We start from the raw sequence: 21,071 nt of genomic DNA, 5'->3' as shown, positions 1-21,071 counted from the left end.
AAACTGAAACTATGGGTGCAGAGGAGCTTCATTATATGAGCTTAACAGTTGATAACCAGCAAATCTTACAGTGGTGTTCATGCCATAAAAAAGTAATAGATAAAGCCATTAAAGATCAACTCATGTACAATATGATAGAAGACTTTTATTCATGTCAAGCCACAGTCTTTCCATTTGTAATGCACACCTGGCTGCCCACTGATGCAACATGGTTCATGTGGGTGCATCCATCTATCTGTATACCATATACTAAAGGAGTGAAATATCAGATATATCTGTAAAAAGAGAACACACTGAAGTACTGCAGAGATAGTGACTGTGCTGGGCAGAGTCCAGTAAAAGTTTATGAAAAGTACCCTGTAGAGAGTACTCATATTCCTGATCACTCGTAATACTAAAATAGATATCAGTGAAAGCAGACTGGCACTATAAAGCTATCTAAAATAGGTAGGTACCTCTGTTTCACAGAAATAGCACCTCTGTCTAGTAGTCTGTTAAACCTTTTGGATGGTTGATTGAGCTTTCATACCCATATTGCTCACAAGCAAATTGGAAACTTCAACGTAAGGCAGCAAAGACAAACAAGCATGGAAGAATCCAACAGAAGGAATGGGTGTCCTGAAAAGAACACCTTTTCTGTAGGCATTGCCATTTTGCTGCTATAGTCCACTTCAGACTTACAGAAGTGACTACAATGCCATTCTCAAACATTTGTGTGGTGTTTGTTATTTTAAAGCTGTAAGAATACTTTAAGAATATTACACTTTTTTGGTGGAGAAACACTACACACCTCTGAAGTTAAAAGTTAATATAAGCTAAAAAACATCAGATTAAATGTTGCAGTGAAGCTTTGTCATGTTCTTGTTTGGGTAGTTAACTGTTATGGCCTTGATCCATGAAATGTCTTCCCACGCCAGAAAAACAGCCCACTAACACCATGTGACTGTCTTTGCACAGATCAAATTGCAAGATTGGAGACCTGATGTGGTTTTAAAACAAGGCCAGAATGTGGTCTTATGTGAGACCTTTTACTCAGCCCAGTTGAAACCAATGGGATCATGGGATGAAAAAAAATTCACAAATGAGAATGAAGAATTTCCAGTTTGATCTTTCACGTTCTACATAGTTTGTGTATAAGCATATAGAAAATAAGATGTAATTTTATATTTTATAGTTTGAATCATATAAAATCAGCATAACTTATGCAGGATCCCACATGCCTGTTAAGTAGCCAGAATGCTTTTCACGAAGAGAAAGCATATATAAAGACAGATCTATATGTGTATATGTGCAATGAACAGACCAAATTTACTGAGAATAACTTACTGGAGAGGAGCTCTCTAGCTTTGACATTTTACACCAGTTTTCAGGACTCAAGAGGACAGCTTTCTTTCCTCTTGTGTCAATAATTAAGAGGGGTTTCTTTTCCTGTTTTTCAGTAAACTCAAAATGGCAGTTTGTTGTGATGATGGGGAAGGATTAACCCAAGGTTTCCAAAAGGCCAAACTCAGCAATGTATCAAGACACAGAAGCATGTAAGCCAGTTATGTTTGTCACTGTTCAGTGAGAGGAATATGTTCAGGGACCCTTCTTTCCCTGCAGGAGAGTTGGTCAATCCTTAAGTCTCTCCTCCTCAAGGCTCAAGAACAGGGCAAGCCAAAGGCACAAGAAAACCCTATAAAGGAATAAACCCCTGTCATTTCTAACTATAAGCAAAAAGTTCCCAGGAGATGGAAGTAAGGTCAGGCCACAGTGAATATAGAGAGGTGGTCAGGATAAGTAGAAATGAAATTAGTCTAGAAAGACCAAAGTCAGTCCAGAATTAAATCTAGTCAAGGATGTCAAGGGTGAAAAAAGGGCTTTTTCAAATACATAAATAACAAAAGGAAAACAAAGGATAATGTGGACCCATTAGGAAATGGAGGGCAGACTCTGGTAACAGAGGACACAGAGAAGGCAGTGTTATTGAATGCCTTCTTTGCATCTGTCTTCACCAATAACATCAGCCCTTAGGGATCGCTAAGCCAGGAGACCAGGGTGTATGAATGTCAGGAGGAAGACCTTCCTTTAATGAACGAGGATTGTGTCAGAGAGCACCTAAATAAATTTCACATCCACAAGTCCACAGGCCACAATGGGATGTACCCATGAATGCTGAGAGAGCTGGCTGACATCATAGATAGGCCTCTCACAATCATCTTTGAGAGGTCAGGGAGATCAGGAGAGGTGCCTGAGGACTGGAAGCAAACAAACACCACTCCGGTGTTCAAAAAAAGCAAGAAAGAAGACAAGGGGAACGACCATCCAGTCAGCCTCACCTCAACCCCTGGAAAGACAATGGAGTGTCTTATTCTGGACACTATGTCTACCAGTGTGGAAGACATAAAGGTGATCAGGAGTAATCAGCATGGAGTCACTAAAGGTAAATCATGCTTGACCAACCTGATTGCCTTCTACAATGAAAAAACTACATGGATGGATGAGGGGAGAGCAGTGGATATTATCTACCCTTGACTTTAGAAAGGCTTTTGAAACTGTCTCTCATCCTCATCAGCAAACTCAGGAAGTGTAGGGTAGATGAAGGGATACAAGGATGGATTGAGAACTGGCTGAGTAACAGATTCCAGAAGGCTGTGATCAGTGGTACAGAGTCGAGTTGGTGATCTGTCACTAGGGCTGTGCCCCGGGGCTCTCTACTGGGTTCAGTGCTGTTTAACTTGTTCATCAATGGCTTGGATGAAGGGGCAGATGCCTCCTCAGCAAGTTTGCTGAGGACAAAGCTGGGAGGAGCGGCTGATGCCTCAGAGAATTGTGCAGCCCTTCAGAAAGACCTTCAGAGGCTGGACAGATGGCCAGAGAAGAACCTCCTGAAATTCAAAAAGGATAGATGCAGGATCCGGCACCTGGGGAGGGATAACCCCAGGCACTAGCACAGGCTGGAGGCCAACCTGCTGGGAAGCAGCTCTGAGGAGAAGAACCTAGGGATCCTGGTGGACAACTAGCTGTCCGTGAGCCAGCAGTGCCCTTGTGGCCAAGAAGGCCAAAGGAATCCTGGGATGTGTTAGGAGGAGCATTACCAGCAGGTCAAGGCAAGTGATCCTGCCCCTCTATTTAGCCCTGGTGAGGCACATTTGGAGTACTGTGAGCAGTTCTGGGCTCTTCAGTACAAGAGACATGGTGCTCCTGGAGCAGGGCCAGCAGAGACCTTCTAAGTTGGTCAAGGATCTGGAGAATATCTCTTATGACAAAAGACTGAGGGAGTTGGGCCTGTTCAGCCTTGAGAAGAGGTGACTGAGAGGGGACCTTATAGATGTGTATAGATATCTAAAGGAAGGGTATCAAGAGGATGGATTCGGGCTCTTCTCAGTGGTGCAAGCCAATAAAACAAGAGGCAATAGACAGAAACTGGTGCACAAAAACTTCTACCTAAACATGAGGAAGAACTTCTTTACTATGCAAGTGACCACATACTGGAACAGCTTGCCCAGAGAGGATGTGGAGTCCTCCTCATTGGAGATATTCAAGGGATATTGGAAACAATCCTGTGCCATTTGTTACAGGATGACCCTCCTTGAGGAGGGAGGTTGGACCAGATGCCTCACTGAGGTCCCTTCCAACCTGTTGTGATTCTGTGATTCTGTGTGTAGGAAAAGTTGAATCAGGGAACTAGCTTGGATTGCAGCAAAGATCTGTGGTGTTGTATTCATCTAGGTCAGTGCAAGAAATGTACTCCCAGCCTTTTCATCACCAAAGCCATGATTAAAACATTGCCCACCTAGTACTAAGTTCAAGGTGTGCCTGTTCTGCAGGCAGATGCCAATCTTTCAAGTAGCTAGTTTCGGGTGGAGAGAGGATGCACCCCTATTTTCAGTGTGTGGGTGAAAGATCATTAAACTGGAATGAAAACCAAGAATTTTCTCTGTGCTTATATTATAGATTCCACCATATTTCTGCATATACCTCAAAAGTGATAGCCCTAATATCAATGTCTTGTTTCTCAGTACTGTAGAAAGTATGTGCTTGAGTGTTTTGCACTTGGTTTTTGAGGATCTATTCATTGCCCATGTATTTGAGGTGTACATGCATATATATTCAAGTAAGAGCCAAAGTACATTCATTGATGAAACATAAATCCCACTCTATGTAGCCTATGGAAAACATCTGCAAATTTCTAATTAAACTCTTGCATTGCAACCGGGGCTAGAGACAAGGTTTTTTAAGAGTAGTGAAAAAGCAGGAGACAGAAAGGTATGGCAGAGCCATATCCTAACAAATGAAAATGTCCTAAGAGCCTGAATACAAAGTACATGCACCAGCAACTGCATTAGTACAATCCAAATTGTGCATGATAAGAAAAGTACTCATAGTTTTTGAAGAATATCACTTTAAATACTTTGGCAACATGTGTCCACAAATGTCTCTATTTATTTTATGTACGTGATATTTGGTATTGGAGGGTCTGCACAAATTATCTTGGCAAGAAAGATTAAAAAAAGTGGAAACTAGCTCCATAAATAATACTGACCTCCAATAAATTTTTAAGGTTTTCACCAAAAAAATGGCAAAGTAAGGAAGCAGAATACAATGTTTTCGCTTCAATGCTAGAATATGAGTATATGTAAAGTGTACATTATTATTACAGAGTCTTGTGATCCTTCTCTGTGTTTCTCTTTTTAACCATGGGATGAGGGGGTGATCACCAGTAGGAAATGAGTAGTCACCATGGTATCAGATAGAGCTGGAATCTCTTATACATGAAAACCACTGTGAATAGCATGGTCTTATACCCATAATAAGAAAGGAACATTAACACTGCGATTGGGTAAAATGATACACAGATAAAAATAAAACAAGACCACTCAGTTCTTAGGAGGTATTTAAATATAATTTGATGTTTCATGTAGCTTAAGTTATCATCTTAAAAATTTTTTTTGTCTTTTTGTCTGTTCAGTTTTTCAAAAGTTAAATTAATAGTTGGACATTTCTGAGTTGCTTGCTGCTCTTTCTAAATATTCTGTGACTTACTAGTGGTAATTTATTGTCTTAGAAAGCTAGGTTACTCAGGAACTCAATACTTCGTGATGTGTGGCCTTCATTGAAGGTTATTCTGATGGAGGAGGCACAGTACTTTCCAGAATGCGCCACACACAAACAAGTCCTAGCACAACTTATTTTAGGTCAATACATTAATACCTTTTTACTGATACCACATTTGACCTAAGACAATATTTGCTAGTACAGGAAGAGGTTGTAAAGGTTTAATCTAGAAAAATAATTATACTTGATTAAGGTACAGTTCTTTCAAAAGGTGTTAATGATATAGTCTCTTTTTTCCCCCTTCAAAGAGACAAATTATAGAGTCAATTAATCAAAGCAGAAATTGCAATCAATGACATACTTTTCTGTCAGCCTTGTTGATGTCAACAGATGTGTAGAGTGACTGCAAACCGCCAGGTGAGCCTCAGGGCAGGTTAAAGATGAGCAGCTTGCTAAGATTCCATGCATGGTTGTGGTTGTTGGAGTGATCAATTTGTCTTTGTGATTGCATCACACATAAACTTTCAGGTCAGGGCTAACCTTTCTAGTAAGAAAACCATAGGTTTAGCAACAGTGCTTGAGCACTAACTGTTCCATATGCCCTTTGGTGCCATGTTGATTTGAGGCATTTCTGACTTTAGATGCTTGAGACAAAGGATGTGATGCCCAATGAAGAAATTTACAAATTTTACTTGGAAATCCTCCCCAGCTTGTGTCAAATCAAATTTGCTCTTGTCACTAACAGGGCCACAATTTTGCCATAATTGACCCTTGCAGTGTTGTATAACTTGATGTGTAGAAATAGTCAGGTTTTCACTCCATAATACATGTGCATGTGGCAAAAGATAATTTGAGCATACATTTATTAACCTTTGACTACAAGCCAGAAACACAAAAGAAGCTAGAAAGGAACCTAGTGGGTATAGTATCTCTCTTGAGACAAATCTTAGTATACCAAGCCCAGCCTAGTACTTCTCCTAAGAGTTCTTAGCACACCTAGTCTAGTTCTTTGGCAGTGAATTTTTAGGACTATTCAGGGAAACAGGATGTAGCTGCTATCTGCAGCCTAGGCTCTGTGCTGTCTCTCTCAGCTACTGTCATACGTGAAATATCACAGCCTTTTGAAACTTTTTCATGTCTTTTGGGAAAGGCATAACCATAAAACATTATAAAACTTATCTTTTTTTGACAGGGACTTCGGTTTTATACTGCTCATTGAAATATCTAGCTGTAAAAGATGTTTGGGATTCGACTCACCGAACTTTAATCGTCTAAAATGTAGTTCCTCTCATCTAGAAGTATTTATTTGCCTCCGCGGATATTAAAGGTCAGGAAATAAAGAATAGTACAGCAGAGTTGGTATCTTCACTTCAGATTCGGGATCCAACCAACTCTTCTTTGTTTGAAAGAGATTTCTCATGCTGGGCAGGGCTATTGCTATGTGTTGTAAGTGTCTCGCCTTCTCTCCTTGTTTTTTTTAACGGTTAACCTTTTTCAAAGTTTGTGGTTGTAAACAGCTTAGAACAAGAGAGCAGTTTGAGGAATATGAGTCAAGGGATGGCCTAACTTCTATGCTGTATCTTGCTTCACGTAGGAGATGGGGCTTCAGGTGTCACCATGAAGCACAGATTCTTTTTGAGCTTCCATCCTTGTGCAAGAAAGTGATATTAGGTCTGGCATATAGGTTCACATGTAATTATGTGATCAGTACAGGTGAGTGGACTACTATTTTGTTGCCATATTCTCTTGTTTTCTTCAGAACCACTTTGGAAATCAAAGTGACCAAGTTTCATCTGTTGTTCAAGATTTGTTTATTCCAGACTATTTGTGTCTGCTTCCATAAATCAAAAAAGTTGTTGCCGCCACACAGGGGCCACACATTATACTCTCTGCCTCCTAAAACAAGATTGAAAAAATAATTTCACTTTTTCTAGACAGAAATTTTAAGTCATTCATTAAAAAACTGTCTGCTACAAAGTATTCAGTTACAGATATCTTCCATAATTCTTTGCTTGTGAATGTTTTAGAAGCAGAACCAGATTTTCAAAAACAGTCTAGAGGGATAAAAAATAAAAAAAGTAACCTAATTTTAAAGCATCTTGGGAAATCCTTAGCCCTGAAATGATGCCTGTCTCTGTTCTGCAGCAATTAAGATCTATACGTGTCTACCTCAAGCTGACATCGAACCCCATCCCTTCAAAAGCATTCAGTGCTATCTTTTGCACTGATGCAGTTTTATAACCGACTCAGGGATTAGGACTGATCCTCTCATGTTTTGGGTGAATGTCTGAACTACCATTTTATGCAAAGCCTGGCAGTATTTCTAAGCCATACCACCCAGCTTTGTTTTTCTCTTACTTTCTCTCCCAGCTCAAAAAAATGTGCTCTCAGAGAGATTAAACAGGTCCAGGACAAAGATGGAAAAGACACATATAAAGATGATTGTAAGCCTGGATCCCAGAACTGCTCGTGAACCTGCTCACAAGTCTTACACCCACAGCAAAATTAACAAATTGCACTGGTGGGAATGTATTTGTTCCTACTGTGGCACAATTTGCTGAAATTTTAGTACTGGAGACATCTAACCAGTTGTATACACTTACACGTACATTAATGAAGGAGGATAGATAAAGAACCAGGCTGTAAATCAGTGGCAGAGTTTGAGTGATCTATCTCACAGTAACATTGGCCACCTCTGCCAGCAGGATCCAAGTAGGGCCATTCACCCTGGATGCTCACCTCGGGTAAATCTCACTGCTTTGGGGGTGAAGGAAAGGAAGCAAAGGGTAAAGGTTCTTTTTCCACAGTCCCACAGCTTTGCTTTAGATGACAACTGTGGGAAATTGTCAAAACTGTCCTATCAATATTTACAAAATCCTGTGTCCACAGCAATAGAGATATCTATCTAACTGTACATATGAGAAGATCTGTCTCATTCATTTCAGTCAATTTTTTTAATATTCACATGGGAAAATGCAAGGAAGGATGGAGTCTAAGTAGCTAAAATATTAGAAAATTGTAAAACATGAGGATGTTGTCCTGAAAGTTTCTGACTTACTCACTGTGGTAAATTGTATCTGCATGGGGTATTTTCCTTTTTTCTCAGATTATTCAGTGTAGCACTTCTATTGGCATTAACAATACCATACAAGCTAAAAGACAACTTGTGGGTAAACAGCAAAGCCTCTCTTTTCTCATACGCTTGCAGAGATCTGCTTGAGATTTTGCTGCCTTTTTTTCTGACAGCTTGTGTCTTTGCTGGTGTCAAGCAAGGGACACCACAAGTATTATTAACAACTCAGCCACACCAACACCTTTAAACCAAAGGCATGGTTACACTATTGCTTATTTAATGAGTAGCTTGTTAATGCTTTTATTTGTCAAGTTCAGGCCACAGGACAGGTGTGCTTTTTTTGTACAAGAAGTCAATGTCTGTCTACAATAGCATGTATTTCACACACACACATAGACACATACGTGCACACTAAAAAAAACCAGCACAAATCTAGGCTCAGTAGCAACAAAAAGTTAATTTTGGAAGTAACACAAGAATTTCAAACTTAGTTTCTTCATTCATTTCATTCTACTCAACTCATCCACAGCACAGCCCCTACTCAAAGGAGATTCCACCAGAAGTGAAATCAGCTTGGACACATTTTCCTGAGTTCAGAAGCAACCAGAACTACATTTGCCCCTGGCAGAAGTAAGGCTGACACCAGCTCAGTGCACCAGCACTCACTGTATTCATCAGAGTGAAAATCCAAGTACTTTTTAAAGCTTTATTTGTGGCAAAGGGATCATTCTTCACATCAGCATTTCTTACCTACAAGGTTAAGCAGTAGGTGAGTTTCACTCCTCAGATGAGGTACTCCGACTTCCAAAATGCTTATTTGCTTTCTCTGACTGATTCTTCCAACTTCAGATTTGCTCAGTGAAAATAATGGACAGAGATCTGAAATGGTGTAATTGCTTGATATGTCCATGCTAGCTCTTTAAAGTGCTGTGCAGCTGCTGATGTATGTTTGTGCTGGCACTGTGGAGTGGAGTCCTGGGAATAAGGAATCTGACTTCGGAGAAATTAGACCCAGCTTCAAACATGTGAGTAACTCTCCCCAGCTGACAGAACTTTTACTGAAGGAAAACAATAATGAAGTAAGAAGCACACCAGCAATATCTTATATTACTCCTCTGCAATCCTTTTCAAAACTTTCTTCTCATTTATCTGATTATGCATTCTGTTTCTAAAATCTCCCTTTTGGTGATTTTACCTTTTTGTTAGTTTAGGTACATGATTGTAGATTTCAGTGTGAGACCGTGCTACGTCAAAGCACGTTATATTCATTTTTAAAGCAGGGGAGGGGAGGAGGCAGGGTGGGGAAGGAAACGTCCTGTAATTGAAAAAATTCTTGAAGGTCTGTCCAAAATGGGAAACCTATTTGTGGTTTATTAGGAAAAAAAATTTAATATAGTTTAAGGGGTTATTGACCTTTAATAATTAGGTAGCCCATAGGTTTTTTTCACTAATGCTATGGTATTTACATAATACAGTTAATCTAGTTTGACCATGTTTGGCCTGAAAGGAGCTGGTTGAAGTGAAACTTTGGCCACTGAAGTATGTGCTCAGAGATTCAAGAAAAGACCGAAAATTGCAGAGTGCAAGAGGTTATGCTGAAAAGTTATGTGCTTTACAGTTTACTTTTCAAACAAAGAAGATGAAAAGAAGCAGTCCACCTTCCATTCCACCTAATACCAGTTTCATGGTTTGTTTTCAGAAGAGCAGGTCCAGATTCTCACAGTTGTAGATCTAGTCACTCCTGTGGTAAAAATTCCAGGACTGAACTAAATCCATATACATACACCAGTTAAGTCATTCCAATTTACACCAGCTAAAGATCTGTTTATGAACAGACTTCCCAATGCATGTTATTGATACATGATAAGATCTCTGCCTTTCACTTGTGGAAGATTTTTCTTTTTTCTCTGAATTTTCCAAGCACAGATTCCTGACATTAATAGGTTGGGAAGGTTCTGTGAAAGTTGTTCTTTGAGCAGGAAGAGAGCAGCACCAGCTTGTTTAGTTATTCTGAGTGTATGATGGATGAAATGTCAGAAATAATTCCACAGGCTGCTGATGTCTAATCCCAGAGAACGAATGCCTGCATTTGAAATTCCACTGAAGGTTTAATTTGCCCAAATGAATCCCTGTTGCAATATCCTTTGTTACTTTTGCAAACAGTAATAAAGTAATGTGACAAATTATAAACGAAGAGTAAAGGAACTCTGAAATTATTAAATATCATTCACAGCTGATTTTAGCTGATAAATTTATATTGGTAGAACAAGCTTTCTTTAGTGCTGAACACTTAAGGCAGTGAACACCTTTGGACTGCAAAAACTTTAGTAGTACCTGAGGACACAAGGACAGTCAGGAATCCAGTGTTCGATGCTCAACTCTTTGTGGTGGATATAACTACAGTAAAACTATTTCTCTGAATTTGACAATGTGAGATAGCAGGTCTGGTAGCAAGGCAAGACCTTTCTATGTTTTCATAACAGTAAAACAATATATTCAGCAGCAAACAGAAAACCAGTTGGTTTTCTCACCCCTAGGGTCACATTAAGGGGCTACAAGGGCAGCCTTCCTCAGGAATGAGAAAATTTAGATGGCCCAAGAGACCAGCAAAAAAGAGATCAGAGAGGAAAAGACTATATAAATTCAAATGAAATTCTGATTTGACATTTACTACAGACAGTAAATAACTGTTGACTTAATATAATGTGAGAGTTATTCTTCTCTTAACTTCTGTGGCCTCCCAGACACTAAAACCAGTTATAAAACCTTTGTAGTTATTTTAAGATCTGCCTGTACTTATTAATTTCTAAATAAGTCCAGGAAGAGAAGGAAGAAGAGCCCAATCCTGAAATGATCTCTGATTTTCCCAGATTTTCATTGTGCGCCTAATAACAGAGTGCAGGGGAAAGGTTTATCCCCAGCCTGCATGAAAGGGCACATAGAGAATTTGATAGCTGTCCACCTCTCCCACTGCATTATTGGTATACTGCAAAGCTATTCTGCAAAGACCTTTGCTGTCAGTTCACTCCTGTTGCAAGTAAGAGTACACTTATAATGGAAAATCACATCCTCACTGTTGTGGATTTCTTCTTATGGAAAAGGCTCCAACATTTCATTCCTAGCTGGGTGGTCAGATTATGCTTCTCCCTCTATTTACCAGGGCTGAATTTTAATTATAGTGTAAAAATGCTAATATAAGAAGTATAAATATCACCTAACTTTGTAAAATCACTGTTCCATCTAAGCAATAAAACAGCTGCTCCCCTGGAACAGAAATAATGCAGAGGAGTATACTATATTGTAGCTGGCTTCTTTTATTGTCTTTTTTGTTTTTTTCAGTAAGGTAGATAAGTACAGACCCTGGATGAAAAGACAAGTGCTTCACAAGGTCCTCGACTAGACAGAGGTACACAGGTTTCAATTGGTATTAAGAGGTATGCTATTCTATAAAAGGGTTTGAGATAATATTCTACCTATTGTAGTTTATGGATATTTTCATTATGCATATACATGTCTAATCCTTTCTGGATTTGACTACTAATCTCTTGGCCTAAGTTATACCTAGTAGAAATTAGTTCAACAGGTTAATTGCAGCTTTTGTTTAAAAAAGAGAGAGAGAGAAAAGGAAAAGAAAAGCTTCCTTTGGTTACATTTTTTTCCTCCTTTCTTCTTCATTATTTTCTTGATTGGATAAACAAAGAACCTGTTTTACCTTCTCAGTACAATTCATTATCTCAAATAGTGCTATTTTATATTCCTTCTTACTCGTTTTTGTCAATTGAATAGTCCCAATCTCTTCAATTTCTATTCAACAAAAACATGTGTTCCTTACTTTTTTTACAAGGCACAGTCTATGTTGTGTGGGTCAGCAGAAAGTGGCAAAACCGTGTCACTCTGTCATCCCAAGACTGTGTATGCTTACATGAAGGAGTCTTTAAATAAACAGAAATGATCCTGGGAGCAGAGAGTGCAACTGAAAGGATCCTCTGACCCCTGAAGCCATGAGCTCCCTTTCATCTTCGCTCACTGGCTCCTCGGTGAATACTGAATCCTCCTGTTGACTAGAGCCTTTTCTCTAAAGGGCAGGAAACATGGGTCTGAGCAGAAGGGGAAATGGGACCCACGTGTCCCTCTTCCTCTGTGACAGCTCTGACAATAGGGCTATTACACTACAAGAAGAGGGCAGTCACTATCACTTTCTATGTCCACTTTCCAAAATATTTTAACAGAAAACAGTTTTCCCCTTCTCAGTTTGATGAGAAACAAACAAAAAAAAAATCCTGTAAGACCTACACTCATGAGGTCTAGTGTTTGTCTACTGAGTGAATAGATGCTTCTGTCTGCTGTTTTGAACGTGTTTTGAGATGCAGGGCAGGAAACGTAAACTGCTCATTCAGTATTGTGGATTGCATGGTGGAGTCACCTGCATGATATCAGCTTTCAAGGCACTTCAGTCCAGGATCACCTTGGTGTCTTCAGAAGTCAGCGACCCAGAGCCTGCCTCTCTTACACAGTGATGAGCTGATTTGTCCTCTTCACCAGCAGAAAAAGGAGTCTAGACTGCCAAACATTTTGAAGGTTAAAATTGCATAAAATCCAATCATTCTGTAGTTTTCAAGGCAGTAGGGCCAACTGAAGCTTCAAAATCAGATTTGAGACCCTAGCAAGGAAATACAGACCTGATTTTCCATTTTTACATTATTGTTATGATGCAATTTGGGAACCACAAGAATGGTTTTTAACCTGAGCATCTTCAGCTCATACTAGAATTTCTGTTGTTAGCTTTGCCTAATGGTATTGCACTTCAACATGACATAAGACATACTTGTTCATTTGTTGGGCGTGTAGAGTTCAGTTGTAACTATTTGTAGTACTCCAAGATTAATTGCTAAACCTTATGGCAAAGTTTCTTTGGATCAGTGGATGTAGAGATACAGAATGCCTCATTCTTTGCTGCTGAGGTCATCAGTCATGACAGCAATTTTACTGAGAACATGTAAAATGAGAGGAACTTCCCAAGCCATATCAAAACACTGCCACATCAAGAATTATTTGGAGTTCCCAAAACAGCTTCCTCGCAAGAATAACTCTACAAATACAAAGATAATTGGATTTAGTTGAGTAGTTATTCAGCTTTGCTGAGTTTTGCTGAGCTCCAATTCCCTTTTCTGATTTTAACTGTGCTTTTAGTTGGACTTACTGCATGTTTAAAAGAGTTAATTGCTCTGTGTCCTCACCTGATGGGGAAGACCAAGACCATACTACAGTTCGATTCCATTTGGAGGAATTGTGTTGTGACACCTGAGGAGCAGGTTTACCTTTGTATGTGCTGTTGATAACACAGATGGGCAAGGCTGGAGGCTGCAGACTGCTCCCCTTTTTCAGTCCTAAGGCATGTTGGTCTTGGGATCTGTGTAAACAATCTGTGAATCATGATCTATGTTGCTCTGCTTGAAAAACAAAACAGATTTTTTTGTTCAATGAAGGGGAATTTTAGCAAATTCAATGTTTACAACACTAAACATCTCAATTACTTCTTTTTTTATTAATGACCTTTTTCAACACGGTGGAACCCCTTTCACAGTAATCACTATCAATAAGGCACATTATGAGAAAAGGTGTGAGGTAGTAAGGGTTAGATAGTTTGTTCTCTGCGTGCAGTGGGTTGTAAACTCCCACATCTCCTAAGTCTTCAAGTCCCTTGCAAATGCTAAATAACTCACTCTTCTCCCCACCTCAGAAAGGCACATCCCTTAAGGCTTTAACTACAATCAGGCCTGGAAGCCTAGCTACACTGAGGCTTTCACACCACAATCTAGATAAGTTCCTCCCGGGCTGATATCAGCAAGTGATTCTCAAGCATCCCCCTTATGGGAAGGGAAGCACTATACTTTCTCAAGAATACAGCCAGCATATGTGACAGAGACAGAAACATAACTTGTAGAGCACCTGAATCCCATCCTTGCACTCAGGTCTTAATGCTTTCAAGAAATGTTAAAAATGTCACTAAAGTTTTAACTTAGCAAGCTTCGTTACTTTCTAATGGTGCCATCTCTGTGAATTACACCATAAGTACTGCAATAATCACTTGCAAAGTTTACAAGCATATTATCTTTATTTTTATCATAATTACTCTCAAATATCAACTAGCCTGGATAACATAATCTACTACAGAATGCTTTCTAATGGAACATGTGTGCCAGAGGGGAAAATGTTCCTGTGGCAGCAGAGAGCTGTGGGTTTTTGTGAAGACCATGATTGCAAATTAATCCTGTGAGTACCCCTGATATAACATACAGATCCAGAAGAACAAATAAATCTCATGTAGCTGACAAGCACTGCATTAAAGATCCTGACGATGGCAGCTGTCAGTGCCCCTTTCTGCTGATGACCAGAAAGGACCAAGCCAGGCAGGGAACCTGTGGGCATCTTAAAGTAGGGATAGCCACCTGCCCGTAGTTTCACATGGAGCAGCTGGTCTGCTCCAGTCATCCTTGGGAAGCATTATATATCTCCAAGGGATTGTTAATGAGGCATTTCAGATTCTGTAAGACCCACAAAGTCAAAATATGTTGTCCGGTTATCCCACTAAAGGCATAGCCTAGCTTGACCCAAAAACTGAAGTCAAATCCTTTCATGTTCTGTCCCTGATATATTCCGTTTCTTTGCACTAAAAAATGAACTAGAAAGAGATGCAAATTTTTACGGCACTAAGCATTTCTTTCATTTTCTTTCCATGTCTTACTACTCAATATAAGCACAACATATGCTGTTAGGTGGGCCCATTAATTGCAGTATCTCACTAGACCTTTAAAATGAAAGCTACTGCCTCTGGTGGTTTAGGTGGAACAGAGATATATAACCTCCTAAAATATCTGTAGTAGCCCCAAGTTAACAGCCAATATTTTTTAATCCTTTTAGTTATATTAATACTCCTTTTTTTTTTCTGGAATGGAGTTTGCCAATATAATTTGCAATTATTACTTTGCATAATAAATTCATGATTTTGAGCTTCTGACTCTGAAAAGCAAATCACTCTGAATATATTATCCATGGGAAATGGATTTGTTTGTGTGTTTCATCCAGATATATATACAAAATATTCCTCCTCCTGGGGTAGAAGAGAAAGGTGGGATAGATTTTTATAAAAGGAGGATTGAGACAATGTTTATAATAAAATCCTGCCTAAGCAAAACTCTTGTAGTAACAAATCTCCTGGCAGAAGGCCTGTCAGTAGACTGTCTCCAAGACCTTAGCCTGAACAGCAACCAGGGACTCTGCAGAACAAGCCCAATGTGGCTTACCACCTTTCCCCTCCAACCCTTCGCCCCACTCAGGACCTTGTGCCAGAGTGCTTCCCCAACCTCTTACAAATACCTTGTTTACTCCTCTGCAATGCTTTGAAGAATGGGTCCAGGTTGCCTAACCCCATCTTGTCACTTTTCCTGCACGCAAGTGAAAAACAAGGAAAGTTAGCAGTAGCACCACGCTGCTACATTGTCAGTCCACACTTAATTCACTGCCTACCATAAACACTGTCTTGAGTTTTAATGTGTAAAAGCATGGTTAAGCCAGCACTGCTGAATCTTGCATTAATCAGCTATGTGTGATGTAGAAATGGATGGGGATTTTTCCTGTTTACCTCAGTGTCATGAGTTAACTTCAGTAGCTGTGCTTTCCTTTATTCTTCCTAGTGTTCAAAACTGTGCCGTCAGCTTCGTGCAATTTTTTTCCTTATTAGTTCAGTTCCCAGGCTGACAGTTTTTATCTGCTATAATTTTCATTTAGGCTAACAGCTTACTTGTTGGGCTGTTCATTTGAGTAAATAGCCATGAGGATTTGCCGAGAATGTCAGCCAGGAGGCAATTTCTTGATAGTGTTTGCTGCTGCTGTTGTTTCAGAAAAAGAATATTACAATAATTAGAAACAGTGAGCCAGTGTGCATGCTTTCATGGTCAGATACCATTTCTTTCATGTTAACATGAAACCACATGATGACTTTTATGGTGTATTGACATATTCTGAGAGTTGTATCCTGCACCAATTTGCAGGTCATGTTATTTCATTTACTTAACTGCTGTTGTGCAGAGTGAAAATTGATGAAGAATTTGACCTTTTTATCTCTATATGCATTTCTCAAGCAGCCTTAGAAATCCTTCCTATTTCTGTTCTAATTCCATCACTTATTAAATGCTCATATTTGGAGGTATAATCTGACTTGGTAAAATTATTCATGTGTCTTTTACTCCCATTGATACTTTTGGCATGGCAAATGGGCAGATCAGAGTACAACAATATCAAGCTGCACACAATGTTAATTTGCCTCTGTGCAGACCAATGACTGCATGTGAATATAGTATTCAGTAACTCATGAGGAAATGTTTTTATTAGGCTTTTTTTTTTTGAGGCACAAAGGGCTACAGTAACTTTTTCTTTTTTTTTTCCTTGAGAAATAAGACTGCCACTTCCATATGCAATATTAAAATGCTACTACTCCCATATCTTTCACTTATGTAGTCAATGCTGAGATCTCAGCCAAGGGCACAGCCTAGGCATTTGCATGTCAAGATGAAAATAATCCATTTTGATCCTCTATAGAAAATGAGGAATAGAGGAAGAATAAAAATAGAGGAAGAAGCTCAGAAAACATTACCCATCTCTCTCTGCCATTGGAGTCTTGAGGGAATAGCATTCCAGAGAGGGGTGTGATGCTGCAGTGCTGCACTGCCTTAAATGCTGGGAACCACACAAAGAGGAATTCAAACACAACAGAAGTTATCCTGACGAAAACTGCATCTGTGTTAATCAGAAGACAAAAAAAAAGGACAAAAAAAGGACGACAGAAATAAAGGTTGACTTCATCCCATCCCGTGGTAGCACGTAAATGAGATGTCTAAACTAGAGATGTTTTGACCATAGTTGCTCAGTGGAGAGAGAGAGAACACTGAGATATTTCATACCAGTAGGTGTGTCAAATTAAAACTAAGATAGATTAAGCAGATACTAAAAATATCAATTTTTATGTAGATTTGCAGCTAGGTACGCACTGTTGTGTTTGGCCACCAAATCTGTGTTTTTAGAATTCATTATGTAGCTGGCACTGACCTGGCTGGGCATTGTGATTCTCAAATCAAGAAGCGTGTGCCTATCTTTTTGTTCTGGAGACAGATGTGTTCTTCAATTCAGAAAACCTTTATAGAGCAGGGAGGACCATGGTCCTCTGTGCAGTTCTGCAGAGGCACAGGCAGTCAGCTTGCATTGTGCATGTGTGACAGGTTGGGCTTCTCCCAAGAGCTGCATTACATGGTGGGCTGTGGAGTGCAACACATGCCTTTTCTCCATCCACATGCTCACCTGTGCATCTGCATTTTCCTCTTTGCAGTTGGAGGAGTAACTTCACCTTCATCTAAATACAGTAGATGCCTTATTGCGGCCTTTGGATGAGCCAGGGTGAAAGGACAATCCCATTTTGCCCCCGCACCACTCTCTGAGCTGGTTTACCCAGGGCTTCCCTCAAGACTCAGCACCCACTCTGGATTCCGCAGCCATTAACTGATGTTAACTTACAACTCCTTGTAAGTGATAGGCACAGGTTACAACATATACAAAGGCCAGCTTACAGGAACACAGAGAGTAAAGCAGTAAAGAGAAAAACACTGATCAAATAAGTCAAAACCTCTTTTTGTACTGTCTCGTGTCTCCTCAGACCATCAGTCTTTCAAGATGAGACCCTGCTATGCTTACACATCTGCAAACATTAACAATCACAGTTTTAAACTTAGTCTTTTGAGTATCTATAAAGCACTGGTTAAAATGCTCCCACACAACTCATTCCCACACAAATATTCAGCTTGCAATACAGTGTGCTCCTTCCACTTTCTTAGATCCTGAGGAAATTAAAAGCTCCACTGGACTGAAAAGCAAGAAAAATTAAGAAAAGGCCTGGAATTTGAAAAAGCAAGTAATATGAAATAAAATTGTGGAAAATAATGTGCAAGAAATCCATAGAGTTAGGAAGAAATCTGTTAGAGACTAAGTTTTAATGGGGTAGCAACACTGATGAACAGATACTGGGATTTATGTTTCCCATTATTCTTTGGTTGTAATCCTCCTCATTTTAAATGTGCTCTTTATTTATTGCTCGAACCTTCAGAGCCAACATACCCAGTCTGTAGGACTGAAATATGGGAGCCAGGAAAATTGTATACTTTCTGTCTCTCATTATGCCCCTGTTAATCCTCCTCAGGATTTCTTCCTACTGAACTCTCATTTTTTCTCTTACTCTTCTCCAGAGCAGAACTGCTCCCAAGCTCTTCTTCCTCAGCTCACCTAAGAGTTATCCAGGGTCCTTGTTAAGACTGAGATCTTTTCTGCAGCAAATTCCTTTTTAACTCTCCTGGATACTGGGTAGGAGGCAAAGACTCAAAATCTGCAAAAATAATATGTGCTAAAATTTGCGGAAGGAATAAAATTAATGCATATGCCATGGCACTACCTTGTACTACTTCCCATCTGGGAGGAAAGAAATAGGCATTTCAGCTCAATAATATGCATGGTTTTCCCATTAGACTCCAAAATCTCTTAATGTAGATACACATCATTTTTTGGATATCAACAAACCAGTTGAAGTATTATTTATACTCAAGGCTAGAATGATTGCCATGAGAATAATTGTGTAAAAGCTGGAATAGGAAAACAAAATTAACATTGCTGAATGGTATTCAGGCCTCAGTGATTTGGCAAACTTAGAAAAGTTCACATGTCAGTTAAATGACAGATATGAGCCATTGCAAAAAATATAGTGGTATTTCTCGAAAATATCTGATAGAGTAAAGGTTAATGTTATTAACGTTCTGCTTGGTATGTAGTTGGTGTGAATGCAATATGTTCTTTTCGATTTCTGTTTCCAAATATCAATGATAACTTAATTTTTTTATTAGTAGTGTTTAAGGATGTATTGATTTTGGGTTTTTGTTTATAAAAATAATTAAAGCTGTTAAGGTTGAAAGAAAGAGGTACATATTAAATCCCAACCTACATAACTCAGCCTGCAATAATAATGCCTCCATCAGTCATTACAGTATTTTATTATTCTTGGTTAAATTCAAATTCATTTTATGCTTTTCTCTTTGGGGTCCAAGAGCTGATTTTTTGCACACAGCCTTTCCCCAGCTTCATTGGGATGTATAATGTTTTAGATTTCTCTTTATGCCCTGAATCAGTACAAAACTTCGGAAACTAGCAAGCATTCCAAAGAAAGAGGCAGCACATACCAAGTGTAAGGAATCCATATGCAAGCAGTATACATGTGATAGCCAACCTGATGTTTGTCATGTGAGTTAGCTGGTCCTTAACAGACTGCCTGTGTCAATCTTTTGAACAAAGGCACACTCCCTCCATCATCCTTTTGTGGTAGCTTAAGTTCTGCACCCTGCTTTTCATTTGCTTTCCTTCTTTCTTTTCCCTTGTCTGTTTCACAAGTATTGGTTTCCTCTCACATGCCCAGAACGAAACTACAAAGGGTGACGTAAATTTCATAAGTACAGATGATTCCAGAAGCTACTCCATCATGGAAGTGTCTCTGGTTACTCATTTACTCTGTTTTCCAGATAGGTTAGAGCCATGCTCCTGCTACAAGTGATGAGGTGGGAACGTCCCATGCAAAGCCTTGTGAATGGTGAGGGTCTGGGAGATGGCCACAAAGAAGAAAACGGGGCATTTAACTCCCAACCAGTATTTCAGAGCGATACGTAAAATAACCTAGCAAAAATGCATGCTATGCTGACAAATAGTAGTAACAAACAAATGTCAGATCAGAAGGGTGGCCCACACTTGACACATTAAAAAAAAGGCAACAAAACCATTGCCACTCCATGCACTGCTTGGGACAATGATCCCAACCGGTGTGACCCAGGCATGCTGGAGGCTTATCTGAAGTGCATATCAGTGGATACAGAGCTGTCAGGTGTGGTACTTTTTGAGCAGACTTTTCTGTGTCCGTTCTTGTTGCGTACCTTTGCCTGACAATGACCAACATGTAGCCTTTTGATAGCTAGCAGGCACTTTTTACCTTTCATGTTCAACCACACGATAGTAGGTGCCATTGCAAACTGTTTCTGCAAAAGAGAAGACATGTGACCTAAAAGTAAGTGAATTTTCTATTCAAACCATTCATTCAGTTTTTGACCCCACATCTCCTCCATTCTGACCATTCTCTTAATCCACTTGATTTTAAAACTATGCAGGGTTTGATTTCAGTCATTTCTCACCCTTTAAATCTCATTTCTTATCCCCTAACTCAATTAACACAGCTTAGTTAAAATTGTTACAAACATCTTTTTTGGTATTATCCTCTTAATCATAATTTTAAAGTGAACGGAACATTTAATAATCTGTACTCATGATGTAATCAGAAATTTTAAAAATCCTATGAAAGCTATTTAATAATATTCTAAACTAATCAGCATTTAATTAAGGTTCTTAGAAGACTAGAAATTAGATAGCAAGATGAATAAAGAAGAAATCCGAAGTCTCTAACCATTGTTTGTAAAATGAATGACCACATTAAGGCCTTCCAAAACTTAAGTGGTAATACATCTTTTCTTCCAAAAGATCCTGCTTTAGAGTTGTGCTTCTGTGTTTCAGAAGGGAGAGGGAGGGGATTGAAATCTTTGAAATTGTTCTATAAATAATGTCAACGCACTGAATATCAGCCCATCCCTTTACTGTAACTAAAATAAGCACACAAACGCTAGGCTAACCTCCCTAACCAGCAGAAAATCCTTTCCTCCCCACAAAACTCTGACCTGTGGCAGTGTTGTTGCACAGAACCCAATGCAGGAATATGCATTGTTTCAGCACACATACCAGAGGACCCAAAAATAATTGTGTATTTGCATATAATGCATATAATGAATACACAAATTGGTGTACCCTATCCCTCAGACCCAACAATTTATCA

The 21,071-nt window shown here is 39.3% G+C and overlaps 1 long non-coding RNA gene across 9 annotated transcripts in view; it reads right to left on the bottom strand.

The window, feature by feature from the left end:
• The window catches only part of LOC108446995, a 60,571-nt gene extending 43,665 nt beyond the window's left edge, over positions 1-16,906 (bottom strand). For 4 of the 9 annotated variants that reach the window (XR_001862343.1, XR_001862345.1, XR_001862348.1 and 1 more), the window contains exons 1-5: positions 16,764-16,906; positions 15,488-15,555; positions 13,429-13,557; positions 12,534-12,670; positions 8,861-9,168 (exon numbers count right to left, since the gene is read on the bottom strand). This is a non-coding gene — a long non-coding RNA (uncharacterized LOC108446995). Of the gene's footprint in view, positions 1-8,860; positions 9,169-12,533; positions 12,671-13,428; positions 13,561-15,487; positions 15,556-16,763 lie in introns of all 9 variants that reach the window. The other 5 variants (XR_001862346.1, XR_001862350.1, XR_001862347.1 and 2 more) reach the window with 4 other exon arrangements.
• Between the last annotated feature and the right edge of the window lie 4,165 nt (positions 16,907-21,071).

The sequence above is a fragment of the Corvus brachyrhynchos genome, unplaced genomic scaffold (assembly GCF_000691975.1).
Source record: "Corvus brachyrhynchos isolate BGI_N302 unplaced genomic scaffold, ASM69197v1 scaffold22, whole genome shotgun sequence".
NCBI classification, from domain to species: Eukaryota; Metazoa; Chordata; class Aves; order Passeriformes; family Corvidae; genus Corvus; species Corvus brachyrhynchos.
This window is presented reverse-complemented; position numbering and strand designations above follow the sequence as displayed.